General features: G+C 42.0%; 1 protein-coding gene across 2 annotated transcripts in view; it reads right to left on the bottom strand.

Moving 5' to 3' along the window:
- FAM135B (family with sequence similarity 135 member B) overlaps positions 1–22443 on the bottom strand; it is a 207211-nt gene extending 184768 nt beyond the window's left edge. For both annotated transcript variants that reach the window (XM_064644211.1, XM_064644221.1), the window contains exon 1: positions 22250–22443. The gene's annotated coding sequence lies outside the window, so the exon portion shown is untranslated. The remainder of the gene's footprint in view (positions 1–22249) is intronic.
- Between the last annotated feature and the right edge of the window lie 683 nt (positions 22444–23126).

Genomic DNA, 23126 nt, shown 5'->3' with positions numbered 1-23126 from the left:
GCGGTAATACAAACATGGGCAGCACAGCCACAGAGCCTGGGGGCATGGAAACACAAGACTCTGCAAGGCTCAATACAACAGTAGGGAGCTTGCTGCATAAAGAAGAAACTTCCAGCTTTCATGCTGTTAGGTAGGCAAAAAATAGAACTGGTTTGCTTAGCACAGGCTTTTTTGTGTTGGGAAAAAGCCACTAACATCCAGGAAAATGAAATGAAATTTAACAACCCGTTGTCTAAAGAGATTTGGCCACATGAGACTGAACAAACACCCTGAAATGCAAAAAAGTAATCCACCGTTCTTCATTTTTTGGTCAGCTATCATGATAAAATGGACAACCTTGAGCAGAGTGAGGCAGTGTCTAACACAACTCAAACCAACACCACAGTGTCTTTGGAGGCACAGGGTGGAAAGGCTCCGATTCTGCAGGAAAACAGAAGCATGAAGAAGCCATTCCTTACATAGCAAATGTCCAGATAAAAGAAGAAGAATGTTATGAATGTTCTCCACAGCTTTATGAAGACACCTTAAGTATAGAAAACAATCAGTTGGGTTTTTTTTTAATCTGTCTTATATGACTGGAAGTATCTCATGTTTCTTTTTCAGGTTTGCTCTGGAAGTTTCTTGTCTCAGTGCACTACAAAGACAGTAGACCATTTTAAATCTACATATGTTCATGTTCGTGTTGTAGTTCCAAGACAGAATTATCATCATCAACTTCACTTGATAAAGGTTGTTAGCAGTTCTTAACCAGTCTAATTAAGGCTGCTTTTTCCTGAGTGGAAAGATCACGGTAAAAAAATAAACTTCTAGCACCTACGCCTCATCTCTCAATTTTTTGTAGTTCTGAGAAGCACACAATGCTGTGTAGCACTTAATGTACTTGGAAAACTTGGAGAGGTTGCTGGTGAAATATCGGCTTAAGTACAATAAAAGATGATAAACTATCTAACCTAAACCCTGGATATGGCTATCACAATTAAAAAAAAAAAAAAAGTAAATGAAACTGAATTCAAGGTGACTCTTCCCCATAGATTCACTTTTACAAAATATAAGCACGTTCTGTGTCCATCTCTCTTCCTCTGAAACTCTTACCACCACATCTCAAGGCATTTGAAGACAAACCTGCAGATCTAAAAATAAGCAGATCCAAGACAGTGAGTAACTGATTCCTCTTCTCCGTTCGACACCAATCGTAGTAATGAGACTTTCCTTGGAAAATAAACGAGCTACATAATTGGTCTGCTATCTGGAGTCTCTTATATTCCTCATTTCAAGCAACATCAATCACTCGCATCCCACATTATTTCCACTCAAGCACAGCATCCTTCTCAGTGCTATTACAGAGCAGTAGTTCTGTGAGAAATGCCAAATCACATAAGCAAAGTGAAACAGAATATTGTTTACAACAGTGTATGGAATCCCATAATGTTTTATATTTTCTGCCTAAATTATATATATATATATGTTTCCACTTCACATTTGAGCCTTGGTAGGCTCAGAATGACGCTTAGCAGCTCAGTTAAGGCATCGGTTCACACTCTCACAAGATGCTCATGTAACTCCCAAGTGAACCAGTCAGATGTTGGAAGATAGCTTTCAGATCACAACGGTACAAGTCAAGGAACACAGTACCCTTCATAAAAGCTGGCTATTAAAAGATATCAGAGAGGAAAGGGAAGGAAAGGGAAGATGTAATCTGGAACCTTAGGGGAACACACACCATTTAGCTATCGCTGTCTCCTGGCTGGCTTGCTGACTGATGACAGGAGCTGCAGATGGAAAAGGTGGGAGGGAGTTAAACGGAAAGCTGTCCAGCTCTTACACTTTTCAGACTGTCAACAGCTCTTCTCTGTTGTTTTTTGTGCAGTTTTTTTTTTTTTTCAGTTTCCCTGGGGAGAATTGTTCATGGCTTTAATTACTCTCAATTACTAAGAAAGAACATTGAAACAGAAAACAAGGACACTAGAGTTCTTCCCTGCTTTTGAATTCAGTAAGGATCATGTCATTGACTCCCATCAGCTTCACAGGGGCCCTCGGAGAACAATTGCAACAGGTCAGCACAATTTAGGAACAGATTTTCAGGGTTTGGCTGTTGGAAGCTCAATTATGAGCCAGAGGGACCCATCTTTTAACGAGATCCACACGTTTCCAAATTGATGCCTGTTTCTCTGAGTTCCTCTGATGACACTTTGTCCCAGCTTGAAACTCAACAATTCCCTCAGAGCAGCCTGTACAACTGGGAAAATCTCACTAGAACTAGATTTTAAATATGACATTGTTTTTCTTCCTTATCCTTTCCCCTCCTATCTTCAAAAGCCAGTTCTGTGCAAAGCGAACTGAAGAGAACAATAAGGTTTGACAGAGATCTGAAGCCTAAATAATATCTCACCAAGGCATAAAGTCTCCTGAGCCTTTTGTAATAAATAAATGGCATACTGTAAAACACAAATGAGTATCACTGTGGCTGTGATTTCATTGTCCCAATGGAGACCCGTGCCTGGCACGGGGCCAGCCATGTAATTCAATACTGAGACAGAGCTCACAAATGGACCTCGGAAGGAGGATCAATTTTAATGTAATCCCATCTGCTAATCAAAAGAGACTGAGGGATTAACATTCACGAGGAAATGTCTGCTCAAAGTTGTCATAGCTCATTGATAAAGATAGCTTTGTTTTAATTAAGATACGAAACGCCAGTTCCAGGTCTAATTTTAGCTGCAAATAATCAGTTATTGATGATGTGTCTGGCTGAATTGTCTTAACCTCTCTAGAATGTTGGGGTTTTAACTAGATCAGCCAGTGTGGATTGTTTTTTCATACTACAAGGAGACCCCATTCTCATACTGTCTTAATCCTTCTGGCATGAGTTGTCCATGGTTTCATGTTTTCCCAACATCAAATTCATCCTTGGCCCCATGCTAAATCTTACTCAGGGCACTCTATCCACTCCTGTCTATCCACCTGCAAAACTGTATCCCTCTTTGTCTATCCTATGACATGCTCAAAGTAGCAAGCTGATATGCACACCTCAAAAGGTCAGAGGACATTTCAAAAACCCAAACAAGATGGGCCCAGATTATTTATCTCCTGCATTTACTCCTCAGAGAGAGCAGAAAACATCATAGCTGGCCTAGGCTGGATGAGTTTTCCAAAATAAGCAGAACTGACTTGCTTGTATCAGCAATAGTGTGGCCAGCAAGACCAGGGCAGGGATTGTCCCCCTGTACTCAGCACTGGTGAGGCCACACCTCAAATCCTGTGTTCAGTTTTGGTCCCCTCATGACAAGAAGGATGTCAAGGTGCTGGATTGTGTCCAGAGAAGGGCAGCAGAGCTGGGGAAGGGTGTGGAGCACAAGTCTGATGAGGAGCAGCTGAGGTAGCCAGGAGTGCTCAGTTTGGGAGAGGAAAGAATTTTCTCCTAACATCTAATATCTCTTCTTTTAGTTTCAAACTGTTCTCTCTTGGCCTATCACTACCTGCCTGTGTCCCACGACATTGATCTTAAATACTGAAACTTGAATTTGTTTTCTGATTTGACTCAAATCACAATGCATTCCTATTCCTAATGCTGGTGTTAAGGAGCTACATAACAGCAGTCAGACCAAGGAGCAGAGACTAAATCCTACATGGCATCTCACAGCCTGACCAATCCTCTGCTGATCTCCAACTTCCTTCATTCAGACGGAATGCTTTAAATGTGTGATTAGCTTAAAAGCCCAGGCTTTACTTTGGCAAACACTCTGTTGCCTCTATCTTACTGCTGCAGAGCTGTCAGTCCAAACTCACTGCTGATCATTTCCCAGACTTGTGGATAGCTCTTTGTTCCTACCTTGTCAGTACAAAGCACAAGGCCCCTTCCCCTCCCACCCACTCATTTGCAGTCAGCTGGTGCATCTATGACTCATCCCCTTCCAGTACAGACTTCAGAGACCTGTTCAAGGCATTTATTAGCTCATCTCACAGTAGCTGTAGCCTTCATAATTAGTTGTGACCATTTAGAGAGGAACAATTTTAAATGTTGCCATTTTCTCTCACATCTTTCTCTGGGTTAGAAGAGGATGGGGTCTTTTCAGAAGATAGCTGGCAGCAGAGATAAGAACATGATCCTGCCTGGCAAAACTGGCCCCCTCCCCAGTACAGAACTAAAGAATCACAGGATGGGTAGGGTTGGAAGGGACCACAGTGGGAGAAACACAGATTGGTTATAGGTTGGAAGGAAAGGTAATAAAGGTATGGAGAGGGAAGCCAGTAAATGAAAGGAAGAACACAGATAATCCAGCTTCTTTTACCAAAAAATACAGCAATCTCAAGCTGTAAGGTGTATGGGGTACAGATTTCAGTAAAGGTATGATATTTGTTTCTTCATCACTTCAGACCTGTTCAACGTTCAGAGCTGAACAAGCTTACAGAGACATCAACCAACAGAGGGAAGGAATTGAGCATCTCCTATGAGACAAAGAAGAACAGGAATAGACCCACTTCAAGATCACCCTTCCCCAACTGGACAAAAGGGGAGAAGGACATTTAATTTTGAAGGAATGGGAGGCACCAAAACCAGACACAGGTTATCACAGCTTTGTGTCTTGGGTAATGGGGAGAAGGACAAAAGGAAAAGCAAACACCTGGCAGTCGACCTGGCAGTCAGTATGGTGGTTTGCTGGGCTTGGCACTGAGTTGAAACAGAAATCTGTCAGGTTCCCATGCAGGGATAGCAGAAGTAAGGATAGAGGAGATGAGTGGAAGTCAGCTGGAGGCAATGGTCAGCACATGTCCAGGAAACTGGAGATGGGCAGGACAAATCTGCTGAAGCATCTCTGAAATCAGGACTTGTTCTGCTCAGGAATTATGCCTGAGCAGATTAGCACGAAGCAGTAATGACAAACACAGTTGCAGGAAAGTGGCTAGGAGAGGATTTCCCTTGTTTCTGCAGCAATCTGTTCATGGGAATGTGGGAATAAGAACTGGCCCAAGCAGTAAGAGAAGTCCATTTTAATGAGAGATATTTTACATAACTCTGGATCTGTTTTACATGTGACCTACGGGAGACCATGGAATATGCTGGCAAAGAGGGAAAAGAGAGAGGACAAGATGTGAAGCAGTTTCTAAGGTAAAAGATAAAAAGAAAGAAAAATGCCTTTTGGAGCTTTGCTACCTCTATCCTTCCTGCTCTAAACATGCCATAATGAACACTGTGGTTTTTAACAACTCCCTTTACAATCACAGCTACACAATGATGGAAAATATTAAATTCTACTATGGCACAATGGGCTGTTTTCTTGAGAGAGACACTGAATGTTTTAATTTACTGTGGTAAAACAGATGGGTCTCCTTTGAGCCCTGAAAAAGAGATTTCCAGTAATCGATTTATTATAGGACAATTTTACCATGCACATGGAAGAGAAAAAATGTTTGCAGTGTTGTCAAAAGCATCTTATTTTTCTCTGTATATACTGAGCCCCAGCATTCTGCAGTGCCTTTGCATTTCCTCCTCCCCATTTTCAGTATAGAGTTCAACATTCTAATTTTCTACACATTGAAAAAACGAAACTTTCATTTTTACCAAAAAAAAAAAAAATTCCTGAGAAAGTTAATTAACAGGTTGGGGTTTCTTTCTTTTTTTTTTAATCTTGCATAACACAGTATGCAGCATCAAACCCAGGCTTTCTGAATGCTTTTAGCAAGGAAGGCACTGTGACATTTAAAAAGCAAAGCAGAATACAGATAACGTTCTATATACTAAAGCATAGTGTTGTGTGCACTATGACCTAACAATTTCAGTATGGAAAGGAAAAAAAAAAAAACAAACTAGAAAGAACTCTACATATGGATAAGGGTTTATGACCCAAGAAACAGATGCTGGAGATGCTTTTCACTTCAGAATACTGGAGATGCTTTTCACTTCAGAATACTGGAGACAAATACAGCATACAGATATGCAATACCAAGACCAACGACAGAGGTTTCAATGAAAAGTAAAAATATCCTGAAATGAAAAATTAGACAAACTGCATCTATGAAACAAGCCAGTAAGTTTTGACTGAATGGGAAGGCTGCAAGATGGGTAGGAAATTGGCTAAAAGGCTGCACTCAGAGGGTGGTGATCAATGGTTTCTATCGAGGCTGGCAGTTTGTGACAAGTGAGGTCCCCCAGGGGATTGATACTGGGCCTCACACAGTTCATCACCTTCATAAATGACCTGGATGACTCCAAGATGGTGTTGAGGTGAAAACATCAGATAGGAGACACATCTTACAGAGAGACCTGGACAGGCTGGAGCTCTGGGGAACTGTGGGCAACAGCAGCTGTATGAAGTTTAACAAAGGCAAGTGCAGGGTTCTGCCCCTGGAATGACATAACCAAAGGGCCCAGTACAGGCCTGTATGTCTGGGGACAGCCTTGCTTAAAAGGACCTGGGGGTCCTGGTGGACAACCAGCTACACAGGAGTCAGCAGTGCCTCCTGCAGCAACAAAGGCAAATTGGATCCTGGGCTGCATCTGCAGGGACTTGACCATCAGAGACAGAGATGTGATCTTCTCTACTCAGTGCTTGTCAGGCACAGCGGGAATGTTGTGTCCAGTTCTGGTCCCCATAGTTCAAGAAAGACACAGCCTGGAGAAGATCCAAAGGAGTGTCATGACCTGACCTCTGAGGAATGATGGAAGGACATCTCTTCTGACTGAAGGTCTCCTCTCCCTGGAAGGGAGAAGGCTCAGGAGGGGTATCTCATCACTGTATTAAAGGGGGACTACAAAGAGGACAGACTCAGACTGTCTCTTCACAAGTAGCCACATGGAGAAGGCAAAGGGCAATGGGTTCAATTTACCCCAGAAGAGGTTTCATGTCTGTATAAGAAAAACAGTTTTCACTGTGAGAACAATCATTCACTGAAACAACCTCCTCAGGGTCATGGTAGCGTCCCCATCTCTGGAGGTTTTCTGGATGTGACTGGACAGGCTGCTAGATGATATCATCTCAGCTCCCTTTCCCACAAAATGTTGGGCTGAATGAACTTTTGATGTCTCTTCCAATCTAGGCTATTCTGTGATAACAAAAAGTTAAAAAAAGTATTTCCCAGTGAGTATGTTTGGTCGTAATTTCCCTCAGATATTGCTTGATGCAAAAATGAACCTGATGGGAATCTTTCTATTTTCTCAGCCTCTGTGTCAGCACCTAGGAGGTTTTAACTCATCTTCATCCTGTAACAGGAAATTTTTTCATTGGTTATAAAAATTAGTAGTACTTTTCTCCCCTTTCCCATTTTGTTTCTTTCAATTTGCATCTTTTTCTTTCTTGGGAATTTGTGGGGTTTTTTGGGGGTGTTGTTTTGGTTTAGTTCACTTTGATTTATTTTTTGCAAGCTTCATGGCTTTAAAGTGTTTTTTAATTTACATATAATGTAATGCCTTTGACTTTCACAGAATACTATCTCCTATATTTTGGAAAGTAATAGAGACTATTGTAAATTATTTCACCTTCTATTATTCTAGTACTCAGCAGTGAGTTCTGCAGGGCACTACTGTACAGAGCTTGGCATATGGACCACCTTGTTGATATCAAAACCAGGAGTGAAAACCTTTCCCATTCAATGGGAACTTTTTCCATTAACTTCATAGGAGTCGAGAACATAAGTACCTCACCTTTCAGATAAGAGATTTCCTTGATTCTCAGTTGAAATAAAATATCCATTTTACTCAAATCCAGAGCACAGACATCAGTATGAATTCTGGTCACCTGCTTTGGAAGCCTCCTACATGTGAAATGGACCAGTAGGAGACAATGACCAAATTAAAATGCACCAGTTTAGGAGATTACACGCTGCTGGTAAGACATTGCAATGTTTTGGAGAACACACCCATGGGACCTATAGCAAGAAATTTTCTGACTGTGAGTGGGTAGGTGTTTGTGTTCAGACTCAAAATGAAATCCCTATATTTCCCACAAAATTTTTTGACAGAAATAAAAATATTTTGATGGATCAGAAACACTGTGTCTCACTGAATCAACACTTTTCATTTAAGATTTTTTTTTTAGTTTAAATAGCTTCTTTCTCTAAAACAATTGCAATTCGGCATTAAAAAAGGCATTTCAAAACTAAAGAAAATGAACTTTCCAATAGGATCTCCTAATTTTCAGATTTTTCCCTAAAAAAAATCTAGATCAATACTTCCCACAGGTTGATGTTATTTTAAGTGAAAACATATTTTAATTCCCAAATATTTCACAGTTGGAAAAATAAGAAAGCACGATTAATTCTTCTATTAATAAATAATCTTTTTCCCAGTTCTTATGCACCAAATCTTCTATTTACTCACAAAGAATTTTATTTCCTGAGGTAACCATACACATAGAAATGTTTTCTGAAGAATCTTCTCTCAGATGGTGAGAATTTATTTTTAAGCTAGCAAGGGTTATGAATCATTTAAGTTAATTCTTTCCATTGTAGATTACCCTGTATTCATCATCAGAGAATTTCATCTTCTTTCATGCAGCTTTATCAAGTTGCCACAAGTCTCGCCTAAGCGTAATAATTCTGCATTTTCTACCATCTTTATTACTTTTTTGATCATTAAATCAATGATCTGGAAAAAGAAGGATTTATTCAACACTGATTTGGGGCTTACAGTAGATTTGCTGAGACTTGACAAAGATTCATAAACAAAACAGGACAAATATTCCTCTTAAAATTAAAAGCGAGGAATTTGTATTCAGTCTCAACAGTTCCAGTGCTACAGACTGGAGAGAAAAAAATGCTTAAAGGAATTTTAGGATCCTGGTGATAACCCACCCTCCTGACCTGCAGATCCTGAGAAACCTGGCCTAGTGGAAAGTGTCCCTTCCCATGTCAGAGGGGTTGGAACAACATGAGCTTTAAGGTCCATTCCCACTGAAACAGTTCTAGGATTCTATAACTGATCCTACCAGAGCACCACAGGAATCAAGTGAACAGCAGCTGTGCAAGACCAGGTACTACATTGTGCAGCGGTGGAGAGAACACATTGACTGCATCTTACACACATCATCCAGGGTGACAGGTTTGTGTGTGGGATGGGTGACAACAGCCATGGGTCAGAAGCTTAGTCTACTGCCTGGATTTTTCAATTTAATTCTTAATTCTAAACACCTCAGGTTTTAGGTATTTTTGTGGCATCATGCTGCTGCTCTCCTTGACTTCAACCAGACTCAGGAAGACTTACAGTGCATGAGCCAGGATAAATCTGCAACCACATTGGAAGTTTAGTCTCTAAAGTAACAAAAGGCAAAGTCCAGGGGAGTCCTGATGGACACAATGATGTTTAAGCCTCATAGAACCATAGAATCGTAGAATATCCTGAGTTGAAAGAGACTCACAAGGATTATCCAGTCCAATTGTCCTGCACAGGACACCCCTAAGAATCACACACCTTGTGCCTGAGAATGTGTCATGGTTTAACCCCAGCCAGCAGCCAAGCCCCCACGTAGCCGCTCACTCACTCCCCCACCAGTGGGATCAGCAGGAGAATTAGAGGTAAAGGTAGAAAACTCATGGGTTGAGGTAAAGACAGTTTATTAGGGAAAGTAAAAGCCAAGCATACAAGCAAAGCAAAAACAAGAAATTAATTCACCGCTCCCCATGCGCAGGCAGGTGTTAAGCCATCTCTAGGAGAGCGGGGCTCCATCACACATAATGGTGACTTGGGCAGACAAATGCCATCGCTGGCAATGTGGGACATCAAATGTCCTCACCTTTCTCCTTCTTCCTCCCAGCTTTATATATGGAGCACATGTCAATTGTCATACTGTCATATAGTCTGGAATATGCCTTTGGTCAATTTGGGTCACCTGTCCCGGCTGTGTTTCCCCCCAGCCTCCCATGCACCCCTAACTTCCTTGCCAGCGTGGCAGTACAAAAAGCAGAAAAGGCTTTGGCTCAGTATAAGCCCTGCTTAGCAATAACAAAAAAAGTCTCTATATTATCAACCCTGTGTTCAGCACAAATCCAAAACACAGTTTGCCCCAGCCAAAACCAGTACAGAGAATTAGCCAAGCACTTCTTGAACTCTGTCAGGCTTGGTGCTCTGACCACTCCCCTGGGAATCCTGTTCAGTGCCCAAACACCCTCTGGGTGAAAAACATTTACATAATATCCAACCTAAACCTCCCCTGACACAACTTCAGGCCATTCCCTCAGGTCCTGTCACTGGTCACCACAGAGAAGAGATCAGTGCCTGCCCCTCCTCATCCCCTCTCGAGGAAGTTGTAACTGCAATGAGGTCTCCCCTCAGTCTCCTCTTCTCCAGGCTGAACAAGCCAAGTGACCTCAGCTCCTCCTATGACTTCCTCTCTAGACCCTTCACCATCTTCGTGGTCCTCCTTTAGACACTTTCCAAGAACTTTATATCCTTGCATCCTCAGCATGGCTTATTGTCACTTTAATAGCAGTTGTAGGAACTAGGCCTTAAAGTATAATTCTTTTCATAAGGTTGTTGATTTGCTATGTACAAGACATACTTCATCCTTCTGGAAATCAGCTTCCAACTCCTCTACTTTCCCCACAGAGAATAAGCTATTAAGGTACAAATAAGATATTCGCAACTAAAAACTTGTTGTCTGCAAGGAACTGCTGGTGAATAATGGAAATTTCCTCCACCATTTCTCTTAATGTGCAGCCATAACATTTGTAAATACCAGAAGCACGTCTACTTCTTTAAGAGAAGCTGTATGTTCTATAAATGCACCCACACAAAGCACTGAATTACTCCTTCCAAACAAAGGGTACTGCATCTCCGAACCACTGCAGAGGTGTGTGTGTGCTATCTCTGAACCAGCAATCTCAGGGGCAAGGAAACAATGCTGCTCTGCTTGGGCTAAAGCACCCAACAGCTGTGGATCCCAGTGATGCCCTGCTGCAGCTGGGCACCAAGCTAAGGAAGTTATAGTGCTTCTGTTATCCAAACTGCCTCATGGGTTTTGCATCTTCGAAGCTCAAATGCCCTTCCCAAACAGGCTACATTTTTGCCAAATGTGCCATTTTATCCCCTGACTATATCTTAGAGCCAAAATCATTTAGTATGCATAATGTGAACCAAATGCTAGGGTCTCTTCACTGTTCTTTCCCTGTGCTAGTCCAGCAACCAGTCAAGGGTCCAAAGTGGGGCATCACACAGAGGAATGTGAAAGGTGATCTTGCCAGAACAGTCTGGAAACATAACTAGCAAAGGCAGGAGGCCTGTGTATGATCCCTTCTGCAAAAAACACCACTATGCCACACATCTTAGGAATCCTAAAGACAAGTAGCAAGAATTTCTGGAGAAGAGGGATAAAGCTCAGGATATCTATCTTCTGTTCCATATTTTGACAGTAAACAAGTTTGGATACACTTGGTAAAATGACAGACATCTACAGTGTAAATGGCTGTTCCTCAGCTATTTGTCCAGGGTTTAGACAGTGAAGACAAAGTCTGAGCATGACCCTTCTGTCCTAAAGCAGGCATTTTAAAAAAGTTATCTGTGTAGTGCTTTAGAAATAGCTATTTCTCTGCCCTATGCACAAAAAGAAAGCTGGCAGCTACTTTGGATGAAGCTGACTCCCCTCTCACTAAAATAAAGAAAAATAAGTTCTTCTGACCAGAATCTCAGGTAAAATGCAAACACTCATGGGCCTGCACATTCTCATAGATGAATTATCAATGGAAATTCTGCATGGAGATCCTTGTGTAAAAAGGTGTGGTGGGATGAGCAGATTTCACTGCAGTTCAAAGGACTCCCAGATGGTGTGAGTGGTACTCAAAGTTGAGGCGGCCAGGAAGGGGCATGGCATTCATCCTCTGATGGTCTGGCTGCACAAACTAATGTCTCATAGGATGAGCTGGAGCCAATATCCTTCCAGTTTTGTACCTGTGCAACCATCAGAAGAAACTCACCCAATAGAAGTCTGCACTCCACACTGGGAGCAAACGGAGCTGCGTCACCTCCAGACAGTGTTACACCAAAGGTAGGATAAAGGAAGAAAAGAGGACTTCTGATGACACCATCATACCCATCCCAAAATGCACTGTGGCTGAATAATCATCTCCTTTTATAAAATGTATTGGAATGGAAACTACTTAGAACCAAGATTCACTTCATCACTCACACTGTAGAGCCAGTGGTATATAACAATTTTGGATAATTTCTGTCTTAAAACTAAGAAATACTGTTCTTTCTAGCAAGAATAGGCTACAGGGATTCTATTGCCAACCATAACATATAAAAGAACCTATAAAATTACAGTCACACACTAAGGCATATGTCTCACATTTAACTTAATGTTTATCTTGTCAGAAAATTCAGCTAGACCATGCCAACATTTTGTTTCATTCATGCTGTCTTCAAAATCATCTGTTGTTGAGGGAGAAGAAGAAAGGAGAGAGAAAAGAAAATGCAACAGAATGTTTCAAATATATATATATATAAAGGGAACAAAATTCAAGTTAACCTCACAAATAAGATTCAAAAGCACTATACAAAAGACTCCGTCAGTAACAGCATTCACCTTTATTTAGTAGATTGAAGTTGCCATCTACAACTTCATCTGGAAAATAAAAAAATATTCTAAAATTCTAAATTCTAAAATGTGCCCTTTGCACATCTACAGCAGGAAGTGGACTCCTTGACTTCTGATAAGCCTTATTCTGCTGAAAGGTTTTGTGATTTTTGGTGCTGAGGAAGTCACCTTCACTACAAACCCAGTATCAAGCACTCCTGAAGAACACACTCATGACAAAAATCAATTGCAACACAAACAGAAGCAAAAGAGTGAAACAGCAGCTAATTTTTTCAAAATTATCTGAAATACCTTAATTTCCTTCATATTAGGAAAAATATTTCCTTACTTAAAACACAACTTACAAACTAAATAATTCATCATGATGAATTATTTAGAGAGATGTGGACTCAGTATGTTTACAAGTCCCAAGCTGTTTTACAAAAGAGGAAACATTTATATAATTGGTCCTCAAACGCTTTTTTTAAATGTTCTTATGATGTGAGGTTTCTGATTATCAGTGGCACTGGTCCTGAAAGCAAAGCTTTTATAAACAGAGCTTTTGGTGGGAAGATGGGAGCAGCGGGAAATGACTAAGTAAGGTGATCTTTTCTTAGTAATTGGTGATTATTGCTGCTGAACAGATGATTCTTCCAAACGCCATCCTGTAAGCCTTGAGTTATCTCAGGTATGGTGAAAGGTCTCCAAACCAGATATAATTAAGTCACTGACCTGAGGCATTATCTCCCAGAACAGTCATCTACCATGTACAGACACAGGGCAAGCCAGACCCATTTCACTATAAATGTCAGCACTTTCCCCCTGGCAACGCATATTCCACAAGTCCCCAGAGGAAGTCATTTATGCAGAGGAATAAACCTGTCCTTGACAGTCCAAGAAGGCTTTTGATAAGTTCATTTTCACCTCTGTCATGCTCTGTACACCATTCTCTTCTCATAGTCTCTGCCAATTTCCTCTGGATGTCTTCATGGTCAAAGGTCCTTATAGACATGTGGTCTTTGCACATGCTGTCAGATCTCTCCTCTCTCTCTCAAAACAATATCCCCTAAAGCCCCTGCTGACCCTAGTCCTGACAATTCAGAAGATCTCAGAGGCCACTAACTTTTTGTTATAGATGGGTAAAAAGCTGGACTACATATAACCTTAAGAAAGTTGGTCTGACCCCACAGGTGCCCCTGATTTCAGCAAGTAATTGGAATAGACGTTCCTACCAATGGGAATTATCCTATGAAACTATCTTATAAACAAAAATGGCTTTTTACTGTTCACTTCATCAAAGAGTAAGAACAATAGCAGTCTCAGAAAGAATCTGACTGGCTAAGAAGAACAGGCAAGCAAGTTTGTCATTCCTGGTGGTCCCTTTATTCAGAGTAACCTCAGCCCAGAGAAGCCCACACAAGAAGCACCTATCCCAAGAGAAATAACCTCTGTGCTTTGCCTGGTCTGTCTCCAGCTGATCCCCACAACCCTGAAGAGTCTCAAACGAGACACAAAGGAGATCGATGTCCTTGGATCTCCTGGCTGTAATACAGCAAAAAAGGAAAACAGTCACAACAAAAGCTCAGGCGCACTGAGGAAAGGACTTACCTCTAGACTGAATCTTATAAAACCAGTTCTGTTAGCTGACATTTCTTCATAGAATATACTGACACTTTCTGCTTTGAGGGAAGCACCTGTGCTTGTACATTTAGCAGGCACCCGACTTTGGGAAGGGAAGCAAGGCAGGAGCACTGATACAATCACTTGTATTCCTCCTGTCTGCAGATGTGGTGACCAAAGTAGCTACAGCCATATCCTTGCCCATTCCTATCCCAGCCACAGGTCTCTCTGTATTCAGACACAGAAAGGAGTCCCACAACAGCTGGGTTTCATTACACACAATGCAGGAATTTTGAATTAGAGCATTCAGGCCTTGCTTCTTGTCTTCACTCTTTCAGCACTATGTTGTGTTTGTGTCCTTTATCTGGAGACAATATCTCATCACTTGTGCCCAACACCGTCAATTAACTCCCTCTTTTCACTGAGCACTTTTCTTCATCTTGGCAGTGCTGAGTTAGTTGTTGGACTTGATGATCTTGAAGGTCTTTTCCAACCTAAATGATTCCGTGATTCTGTGATTCATCTACAAGGCGTTCCTCACCCTTGATCTACCATCTGACAGTGCAGCAGATACCCATGTTGCACTGCTGATTCTGGCATTACACGTGTCCTCTAACTAACCTATTTCAGGATCCCCTATCACCACTACATCTGGGCCACTCTTATCTTATTGTCATGGAGACTACAAAGCTCTTAGCAGAAAAACATGCACACACTGAACCAAATATCACCCTTGTAAAACCCAAATTGAGAGACTGGGTAAACTCTGGGAGGCTGCAGAAAAAAATTAGATAAATCTTTCTGAGCACAAACAACCCTTGTGCAGAGATAACTCCAAGGCTCATAATTCAGCAGCAATCTTGACATCTGCTGTTTATCCCCAAGCAGGAGCAGGGAGCAGAGGAACAGAGTAGCCATGGTTACATCTCAGTCCCTGCTGCAGGTCACTTCCATGTCGTCGGGTGATTCCAAGATCACAAAGTCCCACCCTGGGACCAACTGGCTTCCCAAGTCATCTGACATGGTCTGTTTCACCCTATATAGTCTGTTTATGATTCTGGATAATGATTAACTTGCCAAGGATACTCATTAACTTGCTATGAGGGGCCTCGCACATCTCAGGTGGTGTTAGGCCGTCACATACACAGATCATCACAGAGCACTGCTGATCCAGCAGCTGCCAAAAACAAAGGAAAGCCATTCCCCTCACTGCCAGTGCCCAACGTGTGTTCAGCATGTGCTGCTCTAGACAAGAGGGTTAAGCTGTTGTGTATTTTTAGTTCAACTTGCAACGACTATTTCTGCATTCGAGTTTCTGGTGCCGACTTATCCCACCTTCAGTGTCTCGATTAGGGTATTATTATTAGCTACACTATAACCATGAGCTTCTCAGCATGGCAAGTTTAATAAAGCACTAATGTCACCCACAACCAACGCAAGTCACCTAAAGAAAACAAGGCCTAATTTACAGTGCAACTAAAAATTAGCAAGAGCCGGCTGATCATTCCTTACTAGTTTTTTATTGTATTTTTTTTCCCCCAGCAATCTTTCTTCCTTCTTCAGACAAACGAATTGATGCAATCCAAAAGAATTTATGCAATCCAAAATCTATTCCTTCCTTCTCCACCATAAAAGAAAGAACATATCTAAGGGCTTTTCATGTAACCTTCTAGAATTATTATTCATTTCCATTTAGGGCCAACCTTCAGATATGGACTTCTCTCCAAAAAGAGTAGCCTTGCTGAAATAATATCTCTCTGACTTGTCACTCTTCTGTCTTTTGATGCCCCTGAATTTGCTGCTTGGCTCTCCAAGCAAAGAAAAGGAATGCTCAGGTGGCCGTGGCATCCCAGGGTAAAACAGCAGCATGACTTTGATCCATCCATGGCAGCCAACAAAAGCTTTTCGATCAATGTGGTTCAGGCTTCCACACCTTCCTCAAACAACAGTCTCTTTTCAGCCTTGTGCATTATCTTTCCTTCTGAAAAGACTTTTGTGCACGGGGATGACTCCTGCTGATCCTGAGGTCAGTGGTAAGCATCCCATAGCCATCAGTGGTGAAAGGGCTGGGTGGCTGCAGAGCAAAGCACTCTAGAACATCACACAATGCCACTTTATTTTCTCTAATATCTACCCTGGCAAACTGCACCCTCACACTGCTCAGCCTAAACACAGCTGCAAAGAGGGGGAGAAACAGAGGGAAAACAATGAGGCAAGGACAGAAAATAGAAGTTTTCAGCTGGGATTTTAAGCCAAGACAGGCAGTAAAAGAAAATAAATAGGGCTGTGCTGCTGCGTGGTGTAGAATAGGTTTATGCAGTGCAGTCAACTCTGTAAGCGCCTGTAAGAGGAGTCACTTGCAGCAGCAGATGCTGCTCAGCTCTAATGAAATCCATCTGCCTTGTCCCACAGAGATCCTGGTGTTTTATGACGTGGGATAGTTGGGCCCTAATAGAGCAGAAGAGATGTGCAGATGTAAGGCAGTACCTGCTGAACTCAGGTACTCAATCACACAGAGGGTGAGCAGCTGCTACAGGTATTGGCAGCTTCCAAGCCTGCATCATGTGCTCAGAACCTGTAGCTGAGTCTCAGTTCTCTGCAGAAAACACACAAATCCAGAATAGCTCACACAAATCCAGAAAAGCAGCGTACAAAGGGACATGATCTTCCACAAGTGTGTGTTGCCCCATGCTTCCCCACCACCTCTAAAACAAATGGAAGACTTTTTAGGAAAAAAAAAAAAATCAGTTGTTTCATGCAGACATCTCAAAACGGACACTCACAAGCCAGGGCCCTATTTAGCTAGAACATGAGGTTACACCATCTACAGGCGTCATCTGCTCACAATTAGGTCAAGTCAAAGCCACTGAGAAGAATAAGAGGCTATGAGTGGGAAGAATAAGATAATTTAATAGAGATGGAAATTTTCATACTGAAACGCTCCACTTGTCTGGGATTCAGTGGATGGAAATGCTAGTCCTTTTGCTTTGTCCTTTAAGAAATCATTCTCAGAAAATAGGATTGCTTTTCCTGCTGCCACAGTGGTTTTCGCAGTATGGGTTGACAAATTGATAGAGATACAAGCAACATTTCACTCAAGCTGCATCCTCCAAGTAATACTCATGTTCTTTTGGGCCGTAAAAAGTAATGGGACAGTGCTTGCCAGCTTCAGAAATAAATGCAACTTGAGAGAAACCAAAATTACATTAGAAGATGCTGGCAGTTCCAGATTCCTTCCCAGTCACCCAGATCCTGTAATACAACAGGAGAGATTTTTTTTCCCAGCTAGCTGGACCAAGAAATAACCTGGTGCTCCCCAGGTTGCTAAATGGTGGCATCAGTGTTTTAAAATCACAGGTAGTCCCTACCAAGCCAAGTTACATTACGAAAATCCCATTCATCATTGTGCTGCATTTTGTGAATCCTTAAAAGCTACACTGTGATCAGAGGTCAGAGGTTGAATTTTCCATGCAAATAAGACAAACTCATTTATTGTCACACCACTGCCATGCATTATCAGTACAAGACTGTTACTTCCTATTTGCAATTTCACCTCTAAATTCCAATGGTATGTATAAGGTCTTACCTATCCATGGCAACACTACATAGCTAAGAACAAAAAAAAGAAATTATGATAAATATAACTTCTAGATATACCTGTACAAAATATATATGCCGATATACTACTACAAAAGCAAGAATTTGTAAGTATATAGACCAGGAAAAGTTCAAACTACTGCTTAATTTGTCTTACTTCCATGATCCTAAACAAGAGAAAACACAACAGGCATGAAGAGCATGTGAAGATATTGCATCAACTACAGTGCCTCATGTGCAGTAAGGGAAGTAAACTTTGTGGTTCTTTCTGTGTCCACTCAAGATAATCTTGGTACTGAAACATACCCAAGGCTGAGGTGTGAGGGCTCCAGACACACAGCAAACATACCAAGGCACATCTGAACCCGAGAGAAAGGCAAAAATGCAATGAAATTTCTGGCAAATTCGTAGCAGGACCAGAGAAAGCACCCACCCCCCTCCAAGGTATTTTCTTTTGACTTGGGACTGCACATGGATGTCAGCAGCATCTAAGTGTAGAAAAGAAAATCATTCTCCCTTTTAGACTTTGTTTGGATGCTCTGTCTGCTGCAGTGAAACAGGGAAGAAATGAAGCTGCTGAATAACAGAGTCCTTAGTATTGCAGGCACTAATAATGAGATTAGGGAGAGAATAAAATCATATCTTCTTGGATTTGGAAGATCTGGAAGAAGCCAGCCTCTCACTGACTCTCCCAACAAGTTGAGATCAGGCATGTCGCTGTGCTGACCTTCTGAAGAAGGACTGGGATCAGCCCAGAAGCCACATCGGCTTGGGTAATTTCAGTCCCTTATCTCCCAGAGCAGTGTTTGCAGAGGTCATGCTACATCACAGGCCCTGAGTTTCTTGCAGCCTGTCAGGCACTGCCAGTGTGCAAGGAAGGAAACTGGGTACAGGGGAGAGCAGAAGAAATGCACACAAAGTGAGACACTCGCACTACTCGTGCTTGTGGACACACTTCGCGCAGTGCTCTGCTGTGGGAAGCACAGACAGAATCTGACTCACCAACCAGGGGAGAAGGTTTCAATCCAAGAGTAAGGAAGTTGATGGACCCCAGGAATTGCAGAACGAAGAGACCAAAAGCTTGCACTACCCTGAGCCAATAGTCTAGGGAGGAATTATAACCTTTCCAAATTCTCATGAGGGTAACTGCTCAGTGCACAGAAAGATTCACATTGCATGATCCTGGGTATGATTTAGACTTTAGGAGAACCTGCCAAGACCAGTCTGATTCCTTAAGAAGATGAAAATTGGCAAAAAGTCTGTGGACTTGCTATATATTTTTAAGGGAACCAAACAGACAGAGAGTGTCCACTCTCTAATATAAAGATTTCACCCTTCCCCTGGGTGGTGGAAAAACTTTTCTTTTCCGTGCTTAACTGTCTGTCTGATTAAGCAGTGAATCTAGTCAATCACCATACAGTATAAAAGGAAAAAGCATAATATTGAAAGAGGGTGATTACTGGATAGAGTAATAAACAGCAGTTTACACACAGGCTCAAAATAAAATGAATAGCATTGTTAAACGAAAGGCAAGGTACAACATTCATCTTCAAATCGTCTTTTGCCTCAGGTTACTACAGAGCAGGATCTGGAAAATAGCAGCTTCCTTATTTAAAAAAAGAAAGAAAAAAGAAAAAACCACACACACAAAAATCCATATAAACAAAAAAACCCAAACAAACACCAAAAAAAAAACAAACGAACAAAAAAAAAAAAAAAAACTTGTCTGCAGCATTTCCCAAATTCCTGCCTCAACCTCAACCTGTTGGCAAATGCTGACTTTAGAACAGCAACTATGGTATAAGTCTTTATTTGTTCTGAGTTCCAAGAGCCACAGTGGGTGACTAATGAAAATAAGAAGAGAGATTTTAAAAGATGCTCAGTTATATCATGAGATAGAATATTTTTTCCTTAGAAGAGTGCTAGTGAACAATAAGTGGGCATCGAGAGAGCAGCTCTTAACAGCCGTGCCCAAAGCAAAAGAAAGACCATGTTCCCTTCCATTACTAAACTAATATAATATAATAGAAAAAGCCATAAGGCAAAGTGAAAAAATCACTCCTAAGCTTTCAAGTTTAAACAAGGGAAAGGGCTGCAGGGGTGGGGGGCACTGAGCATTAAGAACTGGTTATCTGAGGGGGTTCCTTGCTGTTTCCACTGATATCAACCTCCAAATTTCCATGAACAGTCCTCCACAGAGGCTTTTTTTGGTCAAGCAGTGCTCATGAAAACCTCAACCTTCCCTGCCTTTCCCAGAGTCATTTCTAACAGTAGTTTGGCAGCCCCATAGTAATCGAAAGTCCATGCATGAGTTCCGGCTTCTGCATAATCACCTGCCCACATCTAGGAGCAAAGCAGGACTGTGTAGGAATACTTGCAGGGTGTTAATGTGTGATACCCAAAGCCCTTTGACCTTCAATCATCTGCTTGTACTCTGTGCCTCGCTGAACTGCCCCTGGATTATGCACTTTACATCTCTGCAACACGTATAAACAGGGGTTTGGCTCTGTTACTGGTCTCCCAGTGTCAGCAGCATGATCAGGTTTATGCTCTTTTTACAGACATTTTTACAGCACTTTTATTCCCTCTCTGTCACTACAAAGAAGTTTCAAGATTTAAATAGTCTCCAGATTTGAAGCAAACCAAATCTTATACAGAAATCTATGATCTAATGTGCCCAGACTTGTCCTTAAGGACTGTAGCCCTACAGAGCCTTAGTTTAATTAATATAAGTATCCAAAATCATCCTCTTCAGTTAAACTTGATGTCTGTGAGCACTGTTATTAACATGGATCAAAGAGCTCCTTATAGAGAAGACCTGTTGTGATGAGAAGGTCAAGTTCCTAAGGAAATTATTTTGCAAATCAAAGCACTGATTCCAAATACTTGTTTATATTTTCTTTTTTCTATCCCTCATCCTATCAATTTCCTTTGGGATGGAACATAGTTACCAGGTAATTTTTACAACATTTCTGCATAAGAACTAGGCACGAGGTCCTGACTACCCAAATTCCTTGTTCTGTACCTTGCCGGAGGAGGGTTTTTATAAACATAGAGAAAAGGTGGGCCCAATTCTGCCTTCTGTTCTATACCTATAAACTTAAACTATATTCTGTCTCCTGCTGATTTTAGGAGGGTCTGCAGACATGTACCAAAACAGAGGACTGGGACCAAAAAACACTCTGATTCTCAAATCAGGTTGAACATGAATGACAGGTGCCTCTTAGCCTTCAATGCATGTACAAGTATATATGTGTGTATATATATATATAAATATATATATATATATACACACAAGTATACCAGTACTTGTACTGGGTCATACCTAGACTGTCCCCACATTATAATTAGGAAGCAGAATTAAAACTGTATCATATCCTGGGATGGGCTCAGAAGTCTTTTATTAAAATACTTATTATCAGTAAAGCCAGCAGCATTTCCAGCCACACAGACAAGGATGATTCGAGGAGGACAAGGAACACCAGAAGGTAGAACAGGGGGGTTTAGAGAAGGAGATAGACAGCAGCAGCAGCAGATCTCTTTCTCCTTACTGCTGACAAAAACAAACAAATAAACAAATAAAAAATAGTTCCGTGGAAGTGGAAGAGCTCTCTGCAGTCATTACACAGCAAACACTTACTGCTTGGCTTAAACTTACTTCTTATCCTCTCCCCCTTCATGATCCTCAGACAAACGCACTCATCCACATCTATTTGCCTGCACAAGGACACTCCACAGATTTGTATCTCTCCTGTTTATGAAATTACAAGGACTGTCCTCATGTGCCGTTGAGTTAGAACTATTCTTCCGGTAGGAAATGCACCCAGTACATGCTTTCTCACAACAGACAAAGTCAGCATCTTTGACTGTCTGGCCATCAGACCCACATCTCTAAGACAATTTTTTTTCTTGACTTCTTAGAAGTTGTAAAGGTTTAAGAGCAATATTTTTACAGTTATATATATACACACATTCTCAGGTATGATTGCATTGTTACTGCAATTTTTTTTCTGATTTTAAAACACTTAGGTAAATCTGACAGTTGTGGACTACAGTGAGGTTTCTGGTCTTGACTATTCACACACCTCTCCTCTTTACAGCTCTCTGCTGAATGAGATTTATTTGTAGAGTGGGCAGAGACAGAAGTGCATTGTCGTATATTTTTTTTTCCTTTAGGGGTTATTAATTATCATGTCAACCTTTGCTCTGCTGCTGCTGCCCACTTTTATTTTGGAAGCGCAGCCGTTCCCCACTCTGATCACATTGGGCTCCCCCATCATCCCATTTTCTACCAACCTTTAAGAATATTATTTATTATTCCTTATGTATCTGGGTGGAGGAGAGGGAGAGGGACAGTATGGCAGAGATGGGAAAGATGAGCCAGAAAACATGCTTGCCTGGAATTGTCATCACACTGCTGTTGGAAGGAGCGAGCCGGAAAACTCGCAGCCAACACTCGCACGCAAACACACGCCAGGCACACAGCACATCGATCTCGGGGAGTTTGTGAGCAGCCCCACAGCTCTTACCTGGGTTGTCTGGGATCCCTCTGCAGTGTAGCTCCCTCAGCTCCCTCTGCCCTATTCCCCCCGGGAGCAGTGGGGCCGGGGCTGTGACTGGGTGCCGGTGCGGGTAGGGGATGGCAGCAGCTGGCTGCAGCCTCGGCTGCCGGGCTCTGGCTCCTGCCAGGGCTGCTGCTGCTGCTGCTCCTGATGATGCCGAGGAGGAGGAGAGCCGAGTGAGGAGGAGGAGGATGCTGGCGGTGATGCTGTTGCTATGGTTACCCAACTCGGCGGCGGCACCGCTCAGAGCAACAGCTGCCCCAGCACCCAGATCTGCTCGAACCCATCGCTGCCAAGCAGCCCGCGATGTACAGGCACGGGGATGCCACCCCAAAGCCCCCCTCCACGGGGACAGTGACAGCCGGGAGGATAGAGGTCACTCCTTGGCATGCTTTTGGAGCTCCGGGAAAACAGATGGAGCGATGCATCCAAAATGTTTGCATTCTGCACTTGTCGGTCAAGAGCTCGCTGCCCTGCAAAGGTCAAACACCAGCTTCCAGGAGGGAAAAGTTTCCTTTACAGGGTGTTCTTGAATTTTTATAAGGGACTGAACAAAACAGCAAAGCTGAGGAGGGGAATAATTTTTAAAGTTCGTGTTGTGATGCAATGTTAAACTTTTTTCTCTTTTTAGCTAAAGGACAACCTTCTGTCTTTAAAATGGGACTTAAAAGTGGAAGTTTACTATCTTCTTGTGTAAAGGGTTTTTTGCACAGACAAATCCCCTTAAAAGTGAGTTCCTTTTGTGAGAGAGAACTGCCTCTTACCACCAAACAGTGAGAAAAACACCTTTCATAAAGGAACACTCTTACACAGCACAGGACACTAATCTTTCATGCATGAAGCA

This window comes from Pseudopipra pipra, chromosome 1 (assembly GCF_036250125.1).
Source record: "Pseudopipra pipra isolate bDixPip1 chromosome 1, bDixPip1.hap1, whole genome shotgun sequence".
Taxonomy (NCBI): domain Eukaryota; kingdom Metazoa; phylum Chordata; class Aves; order Passeriformes; family Pipridae; genus Pseudopipra; species Pseudopipra pipra.
The sequence above is the reverse complement of the archived record's forward strand: the minus strand, read 5'-3'. Positions and strand labels throughout refer to the sequence as shown.